General features: G+C 40.2%; 1 non-coding gene across 1 annotated transcript; it reads left to right on the forward strand.

Moving 5' to 3' along the window:
• Window positions 1-776: 776 nt before the first annotated feature.
• Window positions 777-853, forward strand: TRNAD-AUC (transfer RNA aspartic acid (anticodon AUC)). Its single transcript has one exon. It is a non-coding gene; the product is annotated as a tRNA-Asp (tRNA).
• Window positions 854-21,306: the final 20,453 nt, after the last annotated feature.

Genomic DNA, 21,306 nt, shown 5'->3' on the forward strand with positions numbered 1-21,306 from the left:
ATAAGTTTTTCTTTTTTCTTTTTATTTTTTTTTTCTGGAGTGAAGCAAATGTGCAAGAAATGATCATGGTGATTGTGCTGGTTTGAATCTGGTATGCACCCCAGAAAAGCCATGTCCTTTAATTCTCATTCAATATTGCTGGGTGGGAGCTTTTTGACTGTTTCCATGGAGATGTGACCCACCCAACTGCAGGTGGTAACATTTGCTTAGATGGTTTCCATGGAGATGGGTTTCCACCCATTCAAGGTGGGGTTGCTTACTGCAGCCCTTTAAGAGGGAACCATTTTGGAAAAAGCTTCAGAGCCACGCAAGCCCATACATCCAGAGAGCACTGGAGATAAAGAAGGAAAATGCCCTTGGAGAAGCTTCAGGAAACAAGAAGCCTAGAGAGAAAGCTAGCAGATGTTATCATGTTCACCATGTGCCTTTCCAGTTGAGAGAGAAACCCTGAACGTCATCAGCCTTCTTGAACCAAAGTATCTTTCCCTGGATGCTTTAGATTGGACATTTCTATAGTCTTGCTTTAATTTGGACATTTTCACTGCCTTAGAATATGTAAACTTTCAACTTAATAAATTCCCCCTTTTAAAAGCCATTCCATTTCTGGTATAATAGATTTCAGCAACTAGCAAACTAGGAGAGTGATGAATACACAACCATGTGGTTATATTGTGAGCCATAGATTGTATAGTTTGGATATACTGTATGGTGTGTGAAGATATCACAATAAAAATATTTCTAAAAATAAATAAATGAGAATGTTTTTAAAAAGAACTGGTTGGGTAGTTCAGTGGTTAGAATGCCCGCCTATCATGCGGGAGGCCTGGGTTCGATTCCCCGGAACATGCATCCAAAAAAAAAGAAAGAAGAACTGGTTGTGCTGCTCACAAGCTCACAAGCACTGCCACCTCTAGTAAGGCAAGCCAGTGACCACCCCTCCCTCATATGGAGAGTGGGAGGAATCAAAATTTGCCCTGCCTGCTTCCTCAGATCCTTGTAAGGGTAGACAGCATTTAATAAGATAGGAACCAGATGCCCAAATACCCCTAAAGAGTGGGAGAAAGATCAAAGGTGATGGTGGAGCTACACAGAGAAGAGGAGGTTTAGCAAATGAGTACAAATGCTGAATCATTATATTGATCTTTCTTTTAGTTTCCAGTATCTTAGGGCAGCTAGAAGTAAAAACCTAAAATTGTGGAATTGTAACCCATACCAAACTCTGAAATCTGTTCAAATACAACTAATTGTTGTGATGCACTTTGAAATGTATGGCTTTTTTGTATATATGCTATTTTTCACAAAAATGAAAAAAGTCAATTGTGATGATAAACGCACAGCTATAGGATTTTAAAAAGTCAATGTGTGATTAAAAAAAGCTATTTATGGTTATGATCTCAAACAACATCAACAAAATCCACATGTGTTTATAGATGCCTATATGCTATATGATCATGGACAAAGATATGGCAGGACTTAGTCTATAATGTTAGAGGAAGTGGGCATAAGGAATTGGAGAAGTTGCAGTTGAACAAGAAAATGCACATGATGCAATGTTATATGAAAACCTAAAATGTACAATACAAAATTATTTTATATCACAGAAAATAGGTAAAAATTTAATGTTTATAGACAAGGACTTAGAATGTAACATGAACAGTTGAAAACACATTTAAGTGACATAACTATGGGCAGCTTCTGCTCTGAATTTGTTATTGTTTTTCAATAAAGTCTTAAAAATAAAAAAAAATAGAAGGTAGGAACCAGAGAAATGGCGTCATTGTCATTAGTAATAACTTCCTTATTATTTCTGCCAGCCTAGCCGCTGTGCTGGTGACTGTTGACAATCAGAGTAAACTTTCCTCTCAAGAGAACTCAGCTTAAACAGAGACACTGACCCAGGGAGCAGCCTTTAAAAAGCCAGATGTCACAGGTGTGTCTGTAACTCTTTCAATGAAAGCATCCGGCATTTGTGGCTCCTTTCTCCACACAGGTGCTACATTCTTTCTCCACCTTTTTCAAGAGTTAAAATTGTAAGTGATATTGTGAATGTTTAAATATTTGTTTGCGGGGGAGACTTGTGCCCTCATTCCAGGAAGGATATCGAGGAAAAGAGATGGCGGAGGCCTCTTTTTTGTTGCCCAAAGCACATCACTTGCACATCCCAGCTTACACACCAAACTCAACAAAAGAAAAGCCTCCTGGTTCATTGAGCAACCCTCCTTAAAAAGAGATTTTGCCAGGGTTCGATACCTAGTCCATGCACCTTCCAAAAAACAAACAAAGATCAAATGCAAAAAACTTTCAAAAATTCAACAAACGGTGCTGCAAGAACAGAATACTCACATGGAAAAACAATGAAATGTGACCCTGCTATACAGCATACCAAAAAAAAAAAAAAAAATAGAGAGATTTCACTTTCTATTATTTTTAAAACATGTTCTGGCCCAAGAGGCTTACCAACTTAATTCTTCCAAATACGTCAGAACTCTCCATGAAAAGAGTTCTGGTAAAACGTTTTCTTCATTGCCTTCCATGGCCTCAGGGGTCATGGCTAAAAAGAAGGTCACTAGATTCTCAGCTGTTCATATAAGGGTTGGTGTGTCTCTGTTCCAGTTAATCCATTGAAGTTGAGTGCCACTACTTTCATCATTGGTAACCCATTTCCTAAATCCATTATGCTAATTATTAAGCCACCAATTTCACCAGTGAAAGCCCATTTCTGCCATTCTTTATATAATTATCAGAGCATCTGGTAAAAATTCCGTGACTCAGACTTAACCTGAATTGATTACTTAGCTAACCCGCCACATAATATGGCTCTAGGGTCTATGGAGAGCCCAGGTGGAAGGTTCTTTCTCTCATCCTGCTGCCAAGGTAGATGGGGGGTGTTAATGTTTGTAATTTGCTTTAAAAATACTTTAGCATGGAAATGTGAGCAAATGTATTAGATAATCTAAGCTACACTCTATTCGAAGGATAACCAGTATCCTAATTATGAATATACAGTAAGATCAACCAGCATTCGTTCAAAAAGGTCACATTCCAGACTGGTCAACTGAGAAAGTGGCCTAAGACTCTCTAAAGTGTCAATCTCCCACAGAAACTTTGAGCAGCTAGCAAAAACTGGAAGAGCCATCTTCCTCAGAACCCCAGAAAATAGCTAAAGGGTTGCAGTAACCAGATGAGTGCTAAATCCAAACAAATGCAGCTTTATAAAATAGTAAGAAGAGCTTGTTATGCCCTTACTGACCCTCACCGAATCCCCTTCCCTGTCCCGTATAGAGCCAGCCTGAGCGCCCATCGTGGTCCCTGCCTTTGTTTGGAAGGGAGTGGAGTAGCCCCTGTGTGTATACTGGGGTGCCTGCATATCTGTGCCACTTTATCCAGTGGCAGCCTGAAAGATTGACCCAGGAAAGTCACCTCTGGCTTGCCCTCCCCTATCTTGTCCTGCAGACAGAAGTGGTTTGCAGATAGCTAAAGCAGTGTAAGTGACAATACAGTCAAGGTGGTGTAAGGCAAAGGATTGCCCTGCTTTAAGTCATACAATAGCGTACCCAGGTGGAGAAGAAAGTCTACTGTACTTGCGGCTCTGAATACCAGCATCTGCATTCCTGTTACAGAGGAAATTCCTAAGGCCATGAGCAAGTACAAGCCCCAGGCGTGGAAAAGATGGAGAGGACCCTGATTTCACATTCACTTCAGACTGCTCTTCCTGGTAGGGGGACTAAATTTAGAAGGAGGGAACCCGGCAACTCAGAGCCAATTTGCAAAGAACCTGAAAGGTTTTTTTTTTTTCGTTGTCTGCTTATTGCAATTGTTTGTTTGCTTTTTGTTAGCACCTGGCACTCGAGGGAAAATTTGTTGTATCACTGGCTGACTTAACAAATGTAAGGAATGGACACCTCAGGGAATAAATCCAGAGTTAGCACATTAAAATGTACAGTATACAACGAAAGATTACAAGACAAAGAAACAGGAAATGGTGGCCAAACAAAGATGGCCAGACTGGAAACATACCAGGCAAAGAGTAAAAAAAAAATCTTTAATACACTTATGGAGATAAAGGAAAACACAGAGAAAGAACTAATAGAGATCAAGAAAAATGATGAGCACACAATATGAGAATTAAATAAAGATAGAAATTTTAAAGGGAACCAAAATACTGGAGTTGAAGACCACAATAACTGAAAAGAAAAATTCTGTAGAGTGTTTCCACAGCGGACTGGCGATGGCAGAAGAAAGAATCAGTGAACTACAAGACAAGACAGTTGCAATGATCCAGGCTGAGGAGCAGAAAGATAAAAGAACGAAAAAAAAATTAACAGAGACCAAGAGACCAGTGGGACACCATCAAATATACCAATGTGCGCATTATAGGAGTCTCAGAAGGAGAAGAAAGGAAGAGGCAGAAGGAATATTCAAAGGAATAAGGGCTGAAAACTTCCTAAATTTAACAAAAGACATCAACGTGCAACTTCAAGGAGTCCAACAAGTCCCCAAACAGGATAAATTCAAAGAAAACCATGCCCAACACACAGCAGTAAACTGTCGAATGCCAAGAAGAGTTCTGAAAGCTGCAGGAGAAAAGCAACATATTATGCATAAGGAAACCCCAATAGATTAAATGCTGACGTCTTACCAGAAACTATGCCGGCAAGAAGGGACTTGGATGAAACAGTGAAACTGCTGACGAGAAACAATTGTCCACCAAGAACTTTATATCCTGTGAGACTGTCTATCAAAAACAAGGGAGAAAAAAAAAAGAGAAATTAAAATAGTCTCAGATAAACGAAAACTGAAGGAGTTCATCCCCACTAGACCTGCCCTACAAGCAGTGCTAAAGGGAGGGAGTTCTTCTGACTGAAGAAAAAAGGATACCTGAGAGAGGATCAAAATGACATAAAGAAATAAAGACCCCTGTAAAGGTAACCATATGAGTAGTTATAAATGCCAGTACTAATGTTTTGCATTTTTTGGTATGTAACTCCGCATTTCAACTTCTTACAGATTCTAAAAAGCAATGATAAATCTATGGTTTGGGACATGCAATGTATAAAGATATAATTTGTAACAAATACAACAAAAAGGTTGGGGTTGGAGGGGTATAGGAATGGTGTATGTGTACACTATTGAAGTTAAAGTTGGTAGCAAATCACATGATTGTTATATATTTAGGATCGTATGTTTAAATCCCATGGTAACCACAAAGAAAACATAGGGAAAGTATACAAGAAGGAAAGAGAAAGGACTTAAAATGGTATGATACAAAAAATCAAATAAATATGATTTTTGACAGGGATTACAAGTCTACTCAATGAGAAAAGAATAGTCTCTTCAATAAATAGTGCTTGGAAGGACAGACTAAATCTACTTGAAATTAGGCCTAAGAGACACCCCCAGAGAGCCTCTTTTGTTGCTCAGATGTGGCCTCTCTCTCTAAGCCAACACAGCGGGCAAACTCACTGCCCTCCCACCTCTACATAGAGCATGACTCCCAGGGGTGTAGACCTCCCTGGTAACATGGGACAGAAATCCCAGAATGAGCTGGGACTCAGCATCAAGGGATTGAGAAAGACTTTTCAGACAAAAGGGGAAAGAGAGAGATGAGATCAAATAAAGCGTCAGAGGCTGTGAGGTTTCAGAGTTGAGAGGTTATCCTAGAGGTTATTCTTACACATTATACAAATAACCCCTTTTTAGTTTATGGTGTATTAGAGTGACTAGAGGGAAGTACCTGAAACTGTAGAATTGTGTTCTAGTAGCCATGTTTCTTGAGATGATTGTATAATAAAATAGCTTTCAAAATGTGACTGTGTGATTGAAAAAACCTTGTGTCTGATGCTCTATGGTATATGTATGATATAGACAGATATTTCTATAAAAAATATAGATAAGAAATAAACAAATAATAGGGGAAGCAAAGGTTAAAATAAATTAAGTAGATTGAAATACTAGTGGTCAATGAGAGGCAGGGGGTAAGGAGTATGGTATGTATGAGTTTTTTCTTTTTTCTTTCTTTTGCTGGACAGATGCAAATATCCAAAAAAATGATCATGGTGATGAATTCACAACTATGTGATGATATTGTGAGCCATTGATTGTAACCATGTCAAGAATATTTGCATGTTTGTTTGTTGTTTATAGTAAAAAATAAATAGTGCTTGGAAAACTGGATATATATATATGAAAAAGAATGAAGGTGGGCCCCGGCCTCACACTATATGCAAAAATTAATTTATGAGGATGTGGAGAAAGAGGCACACTTATTCACTATTGGGGGAAATGTAGAATGGTGCAAATGCTCTGGAAGGCAGTTTGGCAGTTCCTCAGGAAGCTAAGTGTAGAATTGCCTATATGATCCAGCAAACTCATTACTAGGTATATATTTGGAGGAAATGAAGGCCAGGACACAAATCGACATTTTCACACTGATATTTATAGTGGCATTATTCATGATTACCAGGAGTTGGAAACAGCCCAAATGTCTATCAATGGACAGCGAAACAAGCTGTGGTATACATATGTGATGGAATATTATGCAGCTATAAAACAGAGTAAAGTCATGAAGCAGAGAACAACGTGAATGAGCCCTGAGGACATTATGCTGAGTGAAATTAACCAGAAACAAAAGGGCAAATAATGTATGGTCTCACTAATATGAACTAACATTAATGAGTGAACTTTGAGAGTTAAAGTTAAGCATATAAATGTAATATATAATATAAAGTTATCAGGAGATAGAAAGAAGGTAGAAACTGGGCATTTGGTACTGAAGGAATACAGAATGTGCGAAAGGACTGTTTGTAAAGATTCAGAAATGGATAGCTCAATACTACCTGGTTGTAGCACAATAATACAAGTACACTGAATTACATTGAATGTGAGTATGGTTGAAGCAGAAGGGCTGGGAGCACATATGACAACAGAAGGAAAGATAAAGGATAAAAACTGAGATGGCATAATTTAAGAATGCCTAGAGTAGACAATGATGGTGATTAAATGTACAAATATAAGATTTTTTTGCATGAAGGAGAACAAACGAATGTCAACATTGCAAGGTATTAAAAATGGGATGCTATACAGAAAAAAATACAATCAATGCAAACTAGGGTCTAAGGTCAACAGTAACATTGCAATATACTTCTACTGAATGTAACAAAGGCATTATGCCAAAGCTAAATATCAATAAGCAGGGGATATGGGGGAGGAGTATGGGATTCTTTACAGAGTAAAAAGAAATGTCCTCATATAGATTGTGATAGCGAAGTCATCGCTATGTGATTATACTAGGAACAGTTGACGTTTTACTTAGGTTGGATTGTATGATGTGGGAGTAAAACTGTTTAAAAATGAACAGAGAGGGAGGGCCACGGTGGTTCAGCAAGCAGAGTTCTCACCTGCCATGCAGGAGACTCGGGTTCGATTCCAGGTGCCTGCCCATGCAAAAAAAAATTAACAGAGAGATACAAGTACTGGAGAAAATTTGGAGAACGATGTACCTATTTACAGTTAGCAGAGAAGCAGAATGGTTCAGCCCTTTGGAGGACAGTGTGGTGGTTCCACAGGAGGCTAAGAGTGGGGTTGCCATATGATCCTGCAACCCCATTGCTAGGTATATACTTGGAGAAACTGAGAGTGGGAACGAAAATGGACATTTGCACACTGGTGTTAATGGCAACCGAGTTCTCAATCTGCAATGGATGGAGGTGCTCAAGGGTACAACGACTGAGAAATGGAAGGGGGAACTGTGGTGTATACATAGAATGGACTACTGAGCAGCTGCCACAAGGAATGAAGCTGTGAGGCATGCAATAAGTGAATGAACCTTAAGAACTGTATGTTGAAAGTCAGAAACAAAAAGAGAAATATTATCATGCCTTACTCATATGAACTAACTATAATACAAAAATACTCAGAGTATTGCAGTCAACAGCGTGGATTATCAGATCAGGGCCTATTAGAAAGGTTCCTAGATTGCAAACTCTTATAGCAGTCACATCTATTCTGAAATTAAAACTATCATTTCTAAATTCTGAGATTCTGAGCTATTTGTGTATAACCTGGTCATTCCCTGGAACTTCAGGTATTTATGTGACACCTGAGATTCAGAGTTAGAGCTCTGAAGCTATGAAAATCAGCAGTACCCCATACAGCAACTGCTTAAAAAGTTGAAAAAGTTGTCAGACTTCAACTAGAGATATGAATGAAGCTGATATGGATAGGACTAAGGTAAATCAGAATACAGAGTAAAGAACAATATGGTCTATATTTTAAAACTTCAACTTCTTTGTGAGAAGAGAAGAGATGTATATTTGGTGCAAAATTTATATTTTGGCATTATCTAATTTAACTTGTGTAGTCAGTTTATTTGAACGCCATAAGTACATGGAATCTTGAATAAGGAGTGAAATCTTGCTGGTTTGTACAGGTTAGTGTGATGCCTTGATATATCCCAGAATAATTTGGGCAAAGAACAAAAAATGTCTGCAAAATCCCCTTGGTTGACTGGAAAGAAAGAAGGGAATATTAAACTTCTCTATAGGGGGAATTCTGATATTTTCACAAGCAGTTGAGACAACCAGTTTAATAAGCTGAGTCCTTGATCTTGGGGCATGCCCCTATGAAACTTATTCCTACAAAGAAGACGCTAAGCCTACTTATACTTACGCCTGGGAATCATCCCCAGTAAACCTCTTTTGTTGCTCAGATGTGGCTTCTTTCTCTAAGCCAATTCACTGCCCTCCCCACTATGTGGGACATGACTCCCAGGGGTATAAATCTCCATGGCAATGTGGGACATGACTCCCAGGGATGAGCTGGGATCCAGCATCATGGGATTGAGAAAGTCTTCTTGACCAAAAGGGGGAAGAGAGAAATGAAACAAAATTAAGTTTTAGGGTGGGCAATGGTGGTGCAGTGGCAGAGTTCTCACCTGCCATGCCAGGTCTGGGGTTTGCCCAAGCTAAAATAAAGTTTTAGTGACTGAGAGATTTCAGAGTTGAGAGATTATCCTGGAGGTTATTCCTATGCATTATATAGTTATCCTTTTTTTAGTTTATGGTGTATTGGAGTGGTTAGAGAGAAGTACCTGAAACTGTTGAACTGTATTCCACTAACCTTGATACTTGAAGATGATTGTATAACCATATAGCTTTTACAATGTGACCATGTAATTGTGAAAATTTTGTGGCTGAATCTCCCTTTATCCAGGATATGAATAGATGAGTTAAAAAATAAGGACAGGGCAGTGCAACAGTGGCTCAGTGGCAGAAATTTCTCCTTCAATGCCAGAGACCTGGGTTCAATTCCCAGAGCCTGCCCATACAAAAAGAAAAAAAAAAGGACAAAGTAAATAAATAAATAATGGGGGATGGAATAAGGGGTGAAAAAAATTGAGTAGATTGCAATACTAGTGGTCAATGAGAGGAAGGAGTAAGTGGTATGGGATATATGGGTTTTTTTTTTTTATTTCTTTATCTGGAGTGATGCAAATGTTCTAAAAATTATCACAGTGATGAATATGCAGCTATGTTATGATATTGTGAGTCATTGCTTGCATACTTTAGATAGACGGTAGGGTGTGTGAAGATAGCTCAATAACTGTCTTTTTTATAATTAACTCAAAATGGATCAAAGACTTAAATATAAGAACCCAAACTATAAAATACCTAGAAGAAAACACAGGGAAACTCTTCATGGCCTTGTATTAGGCCATGGTTTCTTAGACTTTACAACAAAAGTACAAGTAACAAAAGAAAGCATAGGTAAATGGGACTTCATCAAGATTTAAAACTTTGGGGCATCAAAGAACTTCAGCATGAAAGTAAAAAGACAACCTACAGAATGAGAGAAAATATCTGGAAACTGTATATCTGGTAAGAGTTTAACATCCAGAATATATAAAGAAATCCTACACTGCAACAATAAGAAAAAGAAATTGCCTAATTTAAAAATAGGCAAAAGACTTGAGTATTTCTCAAAAGAAGGTGAACAAATGGCCAGAAAAACTCACGAAAAGATGTTCAATGTCATTGGTTGTTAGGGAAATGCAAATCAAAACCACAATGAGATTTCACAACCACTAGAACGGCTATTATTGCCCCCTACCCCCGCCAGAAAAAAAAAAAAAGAATAAAAGAATAAATGTTGGAAAGTATGTGGAGAAATAGGAACGCTTTGTTGGTGATGGGAATGTAAAGTGATGTAATTGCTGTGGAAGATAGTTGGGTGGTTCCTAAAAAAGTTAAATATAGAATTTTCATTTGACTCTGCAATCCCATTTCTGGATATATATCCAAAAGATTTGAAAGCAGGGACTCAAGCAGATATTTTGCACATGGGTGTTCACAGTGGCATTATTCACAATTGCCAGAAGATGGAAGCAACCCAGTGTCCACCAGCAGATGGCATATACCTACAATGGAATTATTCAGCCACGAAAATGAATGAAGCTCTGATACATGCAGCAACGTAAATGAATCTTGAAGACATCCTGTTGAGTGAAGTAAGACAGACACAAAAGGATGACATTTTAGACACAAAATAATTAGAATAAGTAAATTCGTTGACTCAGAGCCTAGAGTACAGGTTCTCCCAGGGCCAGGATGGAGGTGGGAATGGGGTCTTATTGCTTAATTGGTGCAGAGTCTCTCTTTAGGGTGATGGAAATGTTTTGAAAATGGAAGATATGATGTTAGCACAATACTGTGAATGCAATTAACGGCAATGAATTTTGGATTGAATGTGATTTAAAGGAGAAATTTCAGGTTGTATATATGTTACTAGAATACAATTTTTTTTAAAAAATAGTACAACACAAACAGTGAGCCCTAACATAAGCCCTAATAGTATAATTTTAATAACATTGCTTCATCAATTGTAACAAATAAATGTGCCACACTAATGCAAAAGGTTAGTAATGCAAGGGGGTGATGTTGAGGGGAACTCCATATTTTCAACATGATTTTTCTGCTATCCTGTAACTTCTAATAATTTTTTTAAAGGGGCCACACTCCCCAGGTGGAGTGTTTCCATTAGGAGAGCTGTTATTATCTCTGATCAACACCAAATGTTCGGCTAACTACATAAAGAATAGCAGAAATGGGTTTTCACTGGTGAAATTGGTGGCTTGATAGCTAGCATAACGGGCTCTCATTGATGAAAATAAGCAAATTGGCTTGAATAGAAACACCCCCATCTTGCATGAACAGGGTAGGAGGATCTAGTGGTCTCTTTCCTTTGGAAATGGTAACTGAGGTCTCTTCCATAAATGGCCCTGTATCCAGCCATTGGTCGGAGGATGCTAGGTGCGAGATGAGTATTAAGTTAGCCAAATCCTACTTTGGGCATAGTGTTGCATCTACGCACCTGAACCTTTCACGCAAGGTGTGGTTGGAAGACCTTTCAGGTGTGAGAGCTGAGGATGCATTGGGCTCACAGACAAAGCTGTATGAACTGATTTGTGTCTGCTTGCTAATACATATTTGTTTCATAGATGTCCATATGTGGGATAAAATCTGGCCTGAGTCTATCTAACAAATATTTATCCATTTCAAACTACTGGTGGCCACCATTATCTACCAAAAAGAATCTAATCCTTGTCTATGGCCATGAAAAAAAGTTCCTATTTGCAGCAAAAGTTGGTGGGAAGGACGTGGGGGGAAGTGATGAGTCCCCAAGGAAGCTTTGCTGGCCACAAGTCTACAGTTCCTGGAGGGAAGTGCAACCTGGAAAGAATCATCCATGATTTTAAGTTTCCGTGACTCCAGGAAAAGTCAGTAGTATCTCACCTACCCTTTTTGAATGCTTTAAAAAGTCTCTTGAGGGGGCACGGGTGGTTCAGTGGTAGAATACTCGCCTTCCATGTGGGAGACCCGGGTTCGATTCCCCGACCATGCCCCTAAAAAAAGTCTCTTGGGAGCTTAGCTTGTGAAAAGGATGTTTTGTCTCCTGCTTAGCTTATTCCTCTCATTCATTCATTCAACACAGAGAGTCCCTGTGATGTGTCAGGCATACTGTTCTAAGAAGTGAGGATTAAGCAGCGGACAAAATAGACCAAATTTCCACTCTCATTTGTACTGAATTCTACAGAGTTGGTCCCAATTATACTTATAGCTTCGTTGCACTCTTGTAAATTCTGAGTAACACCAAGTTTGGTCAGTATCGTTAGTGGACAACGTCAGTACTTCACTCAGAGCCCTCTGGACCCCTTTTCACCATTTCTGTCCGTCCAGGAAGGTTGACTGTGGTTTGAAGCAGCTTAATCAGGAATCTACATTCCAGAGATGTTCAATTGTCAATAATCAGAAGAATTTCTTGAACTCCTGTTAAAGAAAACTTATAGGCCAAGCTTGGGAAAGGCAAAAAGATGATGACTTTATGTCATTCTAGAGCATTTTCTAATAAGCTTGCTTAACCATCATCTGACACTCTGAGGGAATGTCACAGTGTGGTTGACTAAAAATCCACAATAAAATTGCAGGTGATCTTTAGCCCTGGAATGTCTGCTGATAAGTAGTTTTGACTTCATGACCTAGTAGAAAAGTAACCCCCGAGGCATTGTGGTTTCCTTGCACTACAGAAAGTGAAAGTCTTATTTCTAACCTGGTAATTTTACAGCGCATCTCTTTCCCAACAGGACTGTATAAATCCCTGTTTTTTAAATCCTACTTGAACCAGCTCTTTTGTCTCTATGTTGGCTCCCTCATTAAAGAATTAAATCATTGACACATGGTTGCTCCCCTATTTGAATGAAACTTATGCTTTTAATTCTCCAGCAGAGGTCTGCCACAAACTTCAAATACCAGTCTCTAAATCAGCACCGGGGGTACATTATTTCACATGACATGTGTGAAATCATTTTCTCATTGATGAAAAAGTGCTGTCCAAGAAATGTGATTTCAACCTTCATTTTTTATCATTATTATCACCACACCCCCACCTTAGGAGACTGTTTTAGACACTCCTCCTATGAAGTTACACACACACACACACACACACACACACACACAACACGCAAGGTTTTTTTGTTTTTCTGTTTTTTAGCATGGGCAGACACCAGCATGGCAGGCAAGAACTCTGCCTGTTAAGCCGTCATGGCCCGACCACATGTGATATTTTAATACAATGTATCTGTTATGTATCTTTATACACCATTGCCCTTTGAAGCCACAAACCACTGTTAAGAGCTAAGATTTATTTACCACCTCTCACTTCCCAAGAACCAATTTTTTGCCCCCAGGGGGGCGATATTGCCCCGTTGAGAACATGTGGGCTAGAGCACAGGGCTTTAAGCTCTACCCTTCCACTTTTTCCACCTTGAGTAAGTTACTTCCTCTCTCATAAGGCTGTTGTGGGGCTGGGGGTTTGAGGTATGAGATCACTCTTAGGAGATGCATTTGTCTGGGTAAAATAATTAGGTTCTAACCCCCAATCCGCCCCAGGCACATACACACACGACCAAAACCTAAGAAGTTTTGGATTGTTTTGTTTCTGTTGGTTTTTGTTTTTGTTTATTTGTTTTTGGCCCTTCAAGGCAGGAGTCCTTGAAACTCTTTTTTTTTTCCTTCTTAATAACTCATTTATTGCTCTGCTTTTTTCATAAAAATATTGCTAACTGTAAATTGTTTCATGTCTATTTAATTCTGTGCATCTTAAAGTGCAAAGTGCTTTTGGAGGGTCCAGGTTTGCCTCTCCAGTTGCTCCGCCCTGTGCTTATGCTTCCTTTGCCTCACCCCTGTGGTAGAAGCAACATCTACCCCCCACTGAAACACACGGTAAAAGACTAGAAGACCTAAAGGATGAAAATGATAACGCTATATAGTAACAATCATTTACTCATAGCCTCAAGATACTCCTCAAAAACTTCAGTAGAATTTTTTTTTAAGTTATGTGATTTTTTAAATGATTTTTTTTAATGCTTTTCCTCTTGAATTTTATCATGTTTTCTCACTTCAGATTCAGAAAATCCCTGGCTTCACATAGCTGCAAGGAACAATTAGCCCCATTAGATTCTAGCCCACCACTCTGTGAAGAACTTATAAGGAACAAAATTCAAATAAAGGTGCTACCATCTCAGGTAAGGCCCTTTGTTTAGAGGAAAAAGCCTTGAAAATGATTCTAGAATAGCATTGGCAGGAGGAAGGCAGGGACGCAGGAAAGGTACTCCTTTCTTATCCCCAAGAGCTCAAGCAGCTGCTCTTTCCCTTAGCAGGGCAAGGGACTTAATCAAAAGTTTGATAAAGAAAAGCAGGGCAAAAGTTCCAACAGTCCATAAATCAATTATCCAACCAAAGAGTGGTGAGAGTGAGAACCTAGCTGGCAAGTTCAGCAGGGAGGGTTAAATGTCACAAAGGGCACTCGGGGAAAAGTATCTCTTCCTGAAGTTAGAAGCTAACAAGGAATTACAGAAAAGGAAGTCAGTTCCACGTTCTCAGATCAGCCTATTGGTCCCCCTACCCCCACCCCCGCACCTCTTTAGTCCTTCACAGTCTTCCAAATGCTTTTGTAATCAAGTTGTGTCTTCTGTAAGATTCCATTTAAATCAGATCACTTTCATTCAATCCTCCTGAGAATCCTCAAAGCCCACCAGTAATCTATATGCATTCCCAGGATGAAGTGGAAATTGAAGTCGGATTTCCTACAATCTGTAGAATTTTCCACCAAATTATTAGCAAAACAAGATACATAATGAGTGCAAAAATCACAACCACTCTCTGGGGTCAATTGAAGTCAAATCTTCCTGCTATCTTAGAAGGGGAAGTTTTCAGAGTCATCAACTGTAACAAAGAGAAGTTATTCTTATAGATTTATCACATTCACAAAGATGCACCAAACTTGTTGGTACACTTTCCCTATGATGGAAGCACATGCTGTCAGCCTCCTCCCCTGCTGCTTAAACTGGGCATTTTTCAGGCTTGTCATCTAAATAGTTCTCTCATATTCTTGATATTCTCACAAGCAGTGGGGACAACCAAAGCAATAGGCTGAGACCCCAATCTTGGGGTTTGTTCATATGAAACTTAACCCCACAAAGGATAGGCTAAGCCTACTTAAAATTAGGCCTAAGAGTCACCCCCAAGAGAACCTCTTTTGTTGCTCAGATGTGGCCTCTCTCTCCAGCCAACACAACAAACAAACTCACCACCCTCCCCCTGTCTACGTGGGCCATGACTCCCAGGGGTGTGGACATTCCTGGCAATGTGGGACAGAAATCCTAGAATGAACTGGGACTCAGCACCAAGGGATTGAAAAAAACTTCTCGACCAAAAGAGAGAAGAGAGAAATGAGACAAAATGAAGTATCAATGACTGAGAGATTCCAGACAGAGTCAAGAGGTTATTCTGGAGGTTATTCTTATGCATTAAATAGACATCATCTTTTTGGTTAAGGCGTAACAGAGAGGCTGAAGGGAACTGCCTGAAAATGTAGAGCTGTGTTCCAGTAGCCTTGTTTCTTGAAGATGATTGTATAATGCTATACTTTTTGCAATGTGATTGTGTGATTGTGAAAACCTTGTGTCTGATGCTTCTTTTATCTACCTTATGGGCAGATGAGTAAAACATATGAATTAAAAATAAAGAAATAATAAGGGGAACAAATGTTAAAATAAATTTAGTAGATTGAAATGCTAGTGATCAATGAAAGGGAGGGGTGAGGGGTATGGTATGTATGAATTTTTTTCTGTTTTCTTTTTATTTCTTTTTCTGAATTGAGGCAAATGTTCTAAGAAATGATAATGATGATGAATTTACAACTGTGTGATAAAAAAGAAAGTTCATATTGTATGTTAATTGGTTTTATTAATAAAAGTTTAAAAATAAAAAATAAATAAATAGTTCTCTCATTATTAGCCCACAGCAAAGATTATGACAGCTAGCCTTGGGGAATCCTCTGAATACAAATAAACTTTACACACTCCACGCAAGAACCTCCTTGGACTTCATTCCAAACTTCTGCTTGGAATAGTCCAGCCCTCCTCTAAGCAGCCTTTTCACCTGCTGGGAAGCTCTTCCTTCCCTTGGCAGGCCTCTGAAGCCAGTGGCTAAGGGCGTGAACTTTGGAGACTAGTGTCCAAGTTTGTCCCTTTTGGGAAACAGACACCCAGGTTCGCACCTCAAGCCCATCATATGCAACTCAACCTCACGAAGCAATAAGCTTATCTGAAAGATCAGCAATTTCCATAACTTAAAAATGGGGGTGATAAGAGCATCTGCCTCCTTGGGTGTTGCAAAGTTTCAACGATGCACTAACTTTAAAACTTAGTATGGCCAGTGTGTCCATTAGCCCTTGATAACTGAATATTATGTTGAGCTGAAGGGAACATATTTCTTACCACAGCTGAACAGAAGGCATTACATAAAACACTCCTCTCCTTATGCTTTTCAGAGATGCATTGTCAAGATTACGGGAGAGAAACTAAAATGGTGTCTTTAAAGGCTTATGTAACAGGATTTTCTCTTTTGCTCTTAAAGAGGACTTAGTCTTAGAAAAGGAAAAAACTGGATGCTGGGAGCCAGATCCTAGAACATAGGCAATCCACAGGCAATCCACGACGATTTTCCAGGACCTTCCAAATCACAAACTCTGCCTTGCAAAAGCTCCCCATTTCTAACTCTCGGTTTCCTCATCTGTAAAATGTAGTTGTTGTTGTTGTTTTTTTAATCTTTTTAACTTTTTTATTGTGAAATATAACATACATACATAAAAAAAAAGCAATAAATTTCCAAGTACAATTTGATTATAAACAGATTTTAAAGTTTGGTATGGGTTACAGTTCCACAATCTTTCGTTATTTCTTCTAGGTGCTCCCAGACGCTTGAGGCCATCAGAAATATCAAAAAAATGATTCAGTAGTCATACTCATTTGTTAAACCCTACCTTCTCTGTGTAACTCCACCATCACCTTTGATCTTTCTGTCCCACTCTTTAGGGGTGTTTGGCCTATGGCCATTCTAACTTTTTCCTGTTGGAAGGGTCTGTTGATAACATAGGATGGGGAACAAACGAGCTGATGTTCTGGAGAGGCTGGGCCCTCTGGGTTTCAGGACTTATTTGGTCCAGGGATCCATCTGGAGGTTGTAGGTTTCTGGAAAGTTACCTTAGTGCTGTAAAATGTAGTTTTAACTGATGATATCCAAGGACCATTTCATAGCCCAGCTCAGCTTACTTTCCCCTCCTCTCAGCCCAGTCTCTGCTCCCATCTCTGCTAGATGCTCCACAGTCTTCCTCACAGCACAAATAAAAAGCAAAATTTTGTAAGACACAATTGCAGCTTGTTTTCTATTTACATCAGTGGGTCTCAACTGGGAGTTGAGAGGACATTTGGTCATGTCTAGAGACATTTTGGAGCGTCACATTTTGGGGCATCACATTCCCTGGTAGGGGCCAGGGAACGCTGCTGAACATCTCAGAGTGCACAGGCCAGCCCCCCCAACAAGGAATTATCCATCCCAAACTCATTGCCAAGGTTGAGAAACCTCAGTTTCTCTTTAAAAGCACAATGAGTAATATACATGGGAATATTGTATTTTCTTCCTGATTATTCTGTAAACCCACAACTTCTCTAATACAGGGGAAAAGAAAAGTGGGGGAAAGAAGAAGCATAATTCACATGGATCACATGATTTTCTGTGGTTTTCAGATCCAAGCGTGAGGAGCCAAGGGGCTGCCTGTTTTGCATGCACACACACGCCTCGCCACGCCTTGACACCTTGACAACTCTGAAAGTGGGTGATTAGTACAGTACCAGCCTCTTGCAACTCACCCCCACCCCAAAGGTTAATCCCACTCTAAAGCCATGTCCCAATTTCCTGGCTTTTTCCTAAAAGGTAATATTTGATTAAACAAGTTTTTAAGCCTGTTATTAAAAACGAGAAACACTGGGTGGATTGGGTTAAATGGCAGTTCCCCACTTGCATTGGAAAGAATCACTCAGGATTACTTCATATGATAAAGGGTTAGCACCTCGTGCAGGATTAGGATTGGGGCCTGGGGTGGCTTTAAACTAGGAATGATAGAATCTCACTCCTTACATGGAAGGTTTCGCTGGTTCTTTTCGGCTTTGGGTAAAAAAAACCACATATACCTAATGAGGCTGTTAAAGTCTAGAATTCTTTGTAATTCCTTGCCTCTCTTCTGCTCCCTTGGAACACTATCACCATTTCTCCAGGCTGTTCTTGACCAACGTCTATTAAACATGGTCCCCTAAATATACCACACCAAATGATAATAAAAATATACAGCATTCATTCTTTCAGACATCACTAATTACTTCAGCCACTTCTCAAACCCATCAGGGAATCCCTCCAGGGGAAGAGATTTGGCACCAAGTTTTTGTGTGTTGGAGTCTTCCCCTCCTAAGAGCTCAAGTCTGGATTGAGTGAATCCTGTGTAATTAGAAAATAGAAAAGTAGAGATCTTGTCCCTCAGTCGAAGAACCCCATAGCTTCTCTGGAACCCCAAAGCTTCTCTGCTAAACCCAAGATGGAAGGCACCAGCAGGATTCTTGGGCTCTCTCCCCTGCCTTAAGCCTGCAGGTAACCATCTCTTTACATTTTTTTATCAGCTATTGGTTATCTCATCGATTGCAAAGGCAGATATCATGGCTCCCCTTCCATCTTCCAGATAAGGAAAACTGGGCTAAAAAGAAGTCAAAGGACTTGCCTCCAAGTAGATATCACTACCCTGGGGAGTTAGTGCCTGGTCCAGCAAGTTTGGAGCTTCTGGTTTCTGTAAAGTGTGACCCTGCCACCTAGTGCCAGTTCCTCCCTCCCAACCGCAGTTTATTACTAGTAAGTGGGGATTATCACTTCCTAATGAGATTCTGGGAGGGGTTAAATGTGATTCAATGTGGGAAGGAGTGCCTAACATTATAAAGTCTTCCCAGCCAAATTCCCAGCAATTTGGGCGCCAATCTAAAGACAGTTTCAGGACCCGCTTAAGAATTTTAAGAAGATGGGATATGATTAGTTTTGTATTTTGAAAAAACTCATCTTGTCAGCGATGTGGAGATGATTGAGGATGACAGTGTTGTGGCTCAAAAGTGAGTCCTTGCCCAATGCATGCAGAGTCAATCAACCAACACCAGGACTTTGAGAAGAGAAGATGCATATTTAGTAAAGGCTAGCCTCAGGAAGACAGGAGGACAGTTTCTTCAAATCTGTCTCCCTAAACTGAAGAAACTTCCAGTATTTTATAGTATTCAAACGAAGGCAGACAGGCTTAGGATAAGAAGCAAAGCTGTTGGGATAACAAGGTCAGAGACAGTCTACTCGCTGAGTATGTACACAGCAATTACATACTTCAGCGACTGTGTATGTTAGGCAGGCTAACTTTGACTAGAAGTGGCTTTTCAGCAAGACAGTTTAGGAATTTGGGGTGTTTAGTTCTGGCCTGACTTATATTAATCAATAAGGGGCTAAGCACAAGGGCGCCCAAATTCAGGGTTGCAAAACACAATAAGAGGATACAAGCAAGGTCGATCAGGAGCAGTTTTGGTTACCGGTGCAGTTTCAAAGCATAGTATCAGCAGAACAATGCATCTGGGTTACAGTTCAGTAAGTGTGATATTTATTATGATTCGGCCAAGGCTTTTTTTTTTAGCTTAACTTACTTTTTAATTGCACATACCTTGGCAGTTAAAGCCAATGTAAGGCTAGCCTAGCTGGAGCAGCTAAAAACACGATCTTATCTATGAAGTACATGGGTGAAGGTTTCAAAGATCAGATGTGGTGATGGGGGGTGCGGGAATTGGAGAAACGGGTCAGGGTCCACTATAAGGAGAGCGAGGCTTGGAGCCCAAGATGAATTGGTTGGGAGCTTCTTGCAGTGGTCAAGGTGAGAGAGAATAAGGTCAGAGGCAGAGGAATGAAAATGGAATAATTCAAGAAATATTTAGTAGGTAGATGAGGGCAAGCTTTCAGAGACTATCTAGAGTTTTCTTTGATTCCCCTCTTTTCCCACCTCTGCTCCAGTAGCAGGTCTTCTCTATTCTACCACAACCGGATTCAGTCTACTCTGCTGTACCCCCAGTTTCTTGGACTGTTACACTACACTCTTAATCTTCCTGTTTCCACCACAATCCATTCTCTACTGAGCAGCCAGAGCTTTATTTTCCCAATGAAAAGCAAAGCATGTCCACATCCCACCTTAAAATGTCCTAGCAGAGAGAGTGCCAAGATGGCAGCTTAGCAAGGTGTGCGATTTAGCTCGTCTTCCAAAACAGCTACTAAATAGCCAGGAATGGTACAGAATAACTCCTGGGGCCACATCAGTGACCAGACACACAGTGTACCTCAATCTGGACCAGCTGGACCGGCTGCGAGCGCCCTCAGAACCATGAGTGCCCCAAGCCACAGTGGCTGGTGCCCCTCCCCCACAGGCTGCTTCCCAGTGGGGAAAGGAAAGAGAGTTTACCAGCAGCAGGGGCTGAGTACAACTAAGTTTCAATTGTGGAATTAATTCACAAATTCTGACTACTAAAAATAGGCCCCAGCTCAGCTGAACCTCCAGTCAAAATGGAGGTTGCTGATTTTTGCCCTGGCACCAAGGGGGCAAGACTGACAGAAAAAGAAAAAAAGAAACAGAGGTTTTTTTGGATCAGATAGCACATAATACTTGAAAGGGTCTGGGCTCTGAAGGGAAAGGAGGAGGTACAAAGGCTCTGAAGGTACACAAAGCAATATATCAACTTATGCTCTTGATTGGCAAACCTGAGGAATGGGAGTCCTGCTCAGAGAAGGATTTTTCTCTCTCTCTCTCTCTCTCTCTCTCTTTTTTTTTTTTTTTTTTTTGTGGTTGCGTTTCTACAAAGACTGGACTGCCTTTGGATACAGCTGGAAGGCTTCTCAGGCTGCAACTACCCCAGGCATAGGCAGAAACAAGCTTATTGGAGAGCATGTCTGGAGCCTGTGCTTTCCCCAGGAGAGGGGTGGGGCGCAGCTCAGGTGGATTGCCTCCCTCAAGGGATTCAGACCCCAGGGTTTGGAAAATTTAACTGATTAAAGCCAACCTACAATCTCTCCTCTGTCTCCACCACACCCCCAGCAGGGAGAGTCTGCTGAAGCTAAAGGTTCCACATCACCTTATGATGGTGGCAACTGCAGGCAGGCATGCACCACATACTGGGCAGGATAAGAAAAACAGAGTCCAGAGACTTCACGGGAAAGTCTTTAAACCTGCTGGGTCTCACCCTCAGGGGAAACTGATGCAGATAACTCTTTCTTCCTGATAGAAGGCCAGTTTGGTCTGGAAAAATCTGGCTGGGGTCTATAATACCTAAGGAGACCCTCCTAAGGGTGGGGAGAA

Source organism: Tamandua tetradactyla, chromosome 2 (genome assembly GCF_023851605.1).
Source record: "Tamandua tetradactyla isolate mTamTet1 chromosome 2, mTamTet1.pri, whole genome shotgun sequence".
In the NCBI taxonomy this organism is placed as follows: Eukaryota; Metazoa; Chordata; class Mammalia; order Pilosa; family Myrmecophagidae; genus Tamandua; species Tamandua tetradactyla.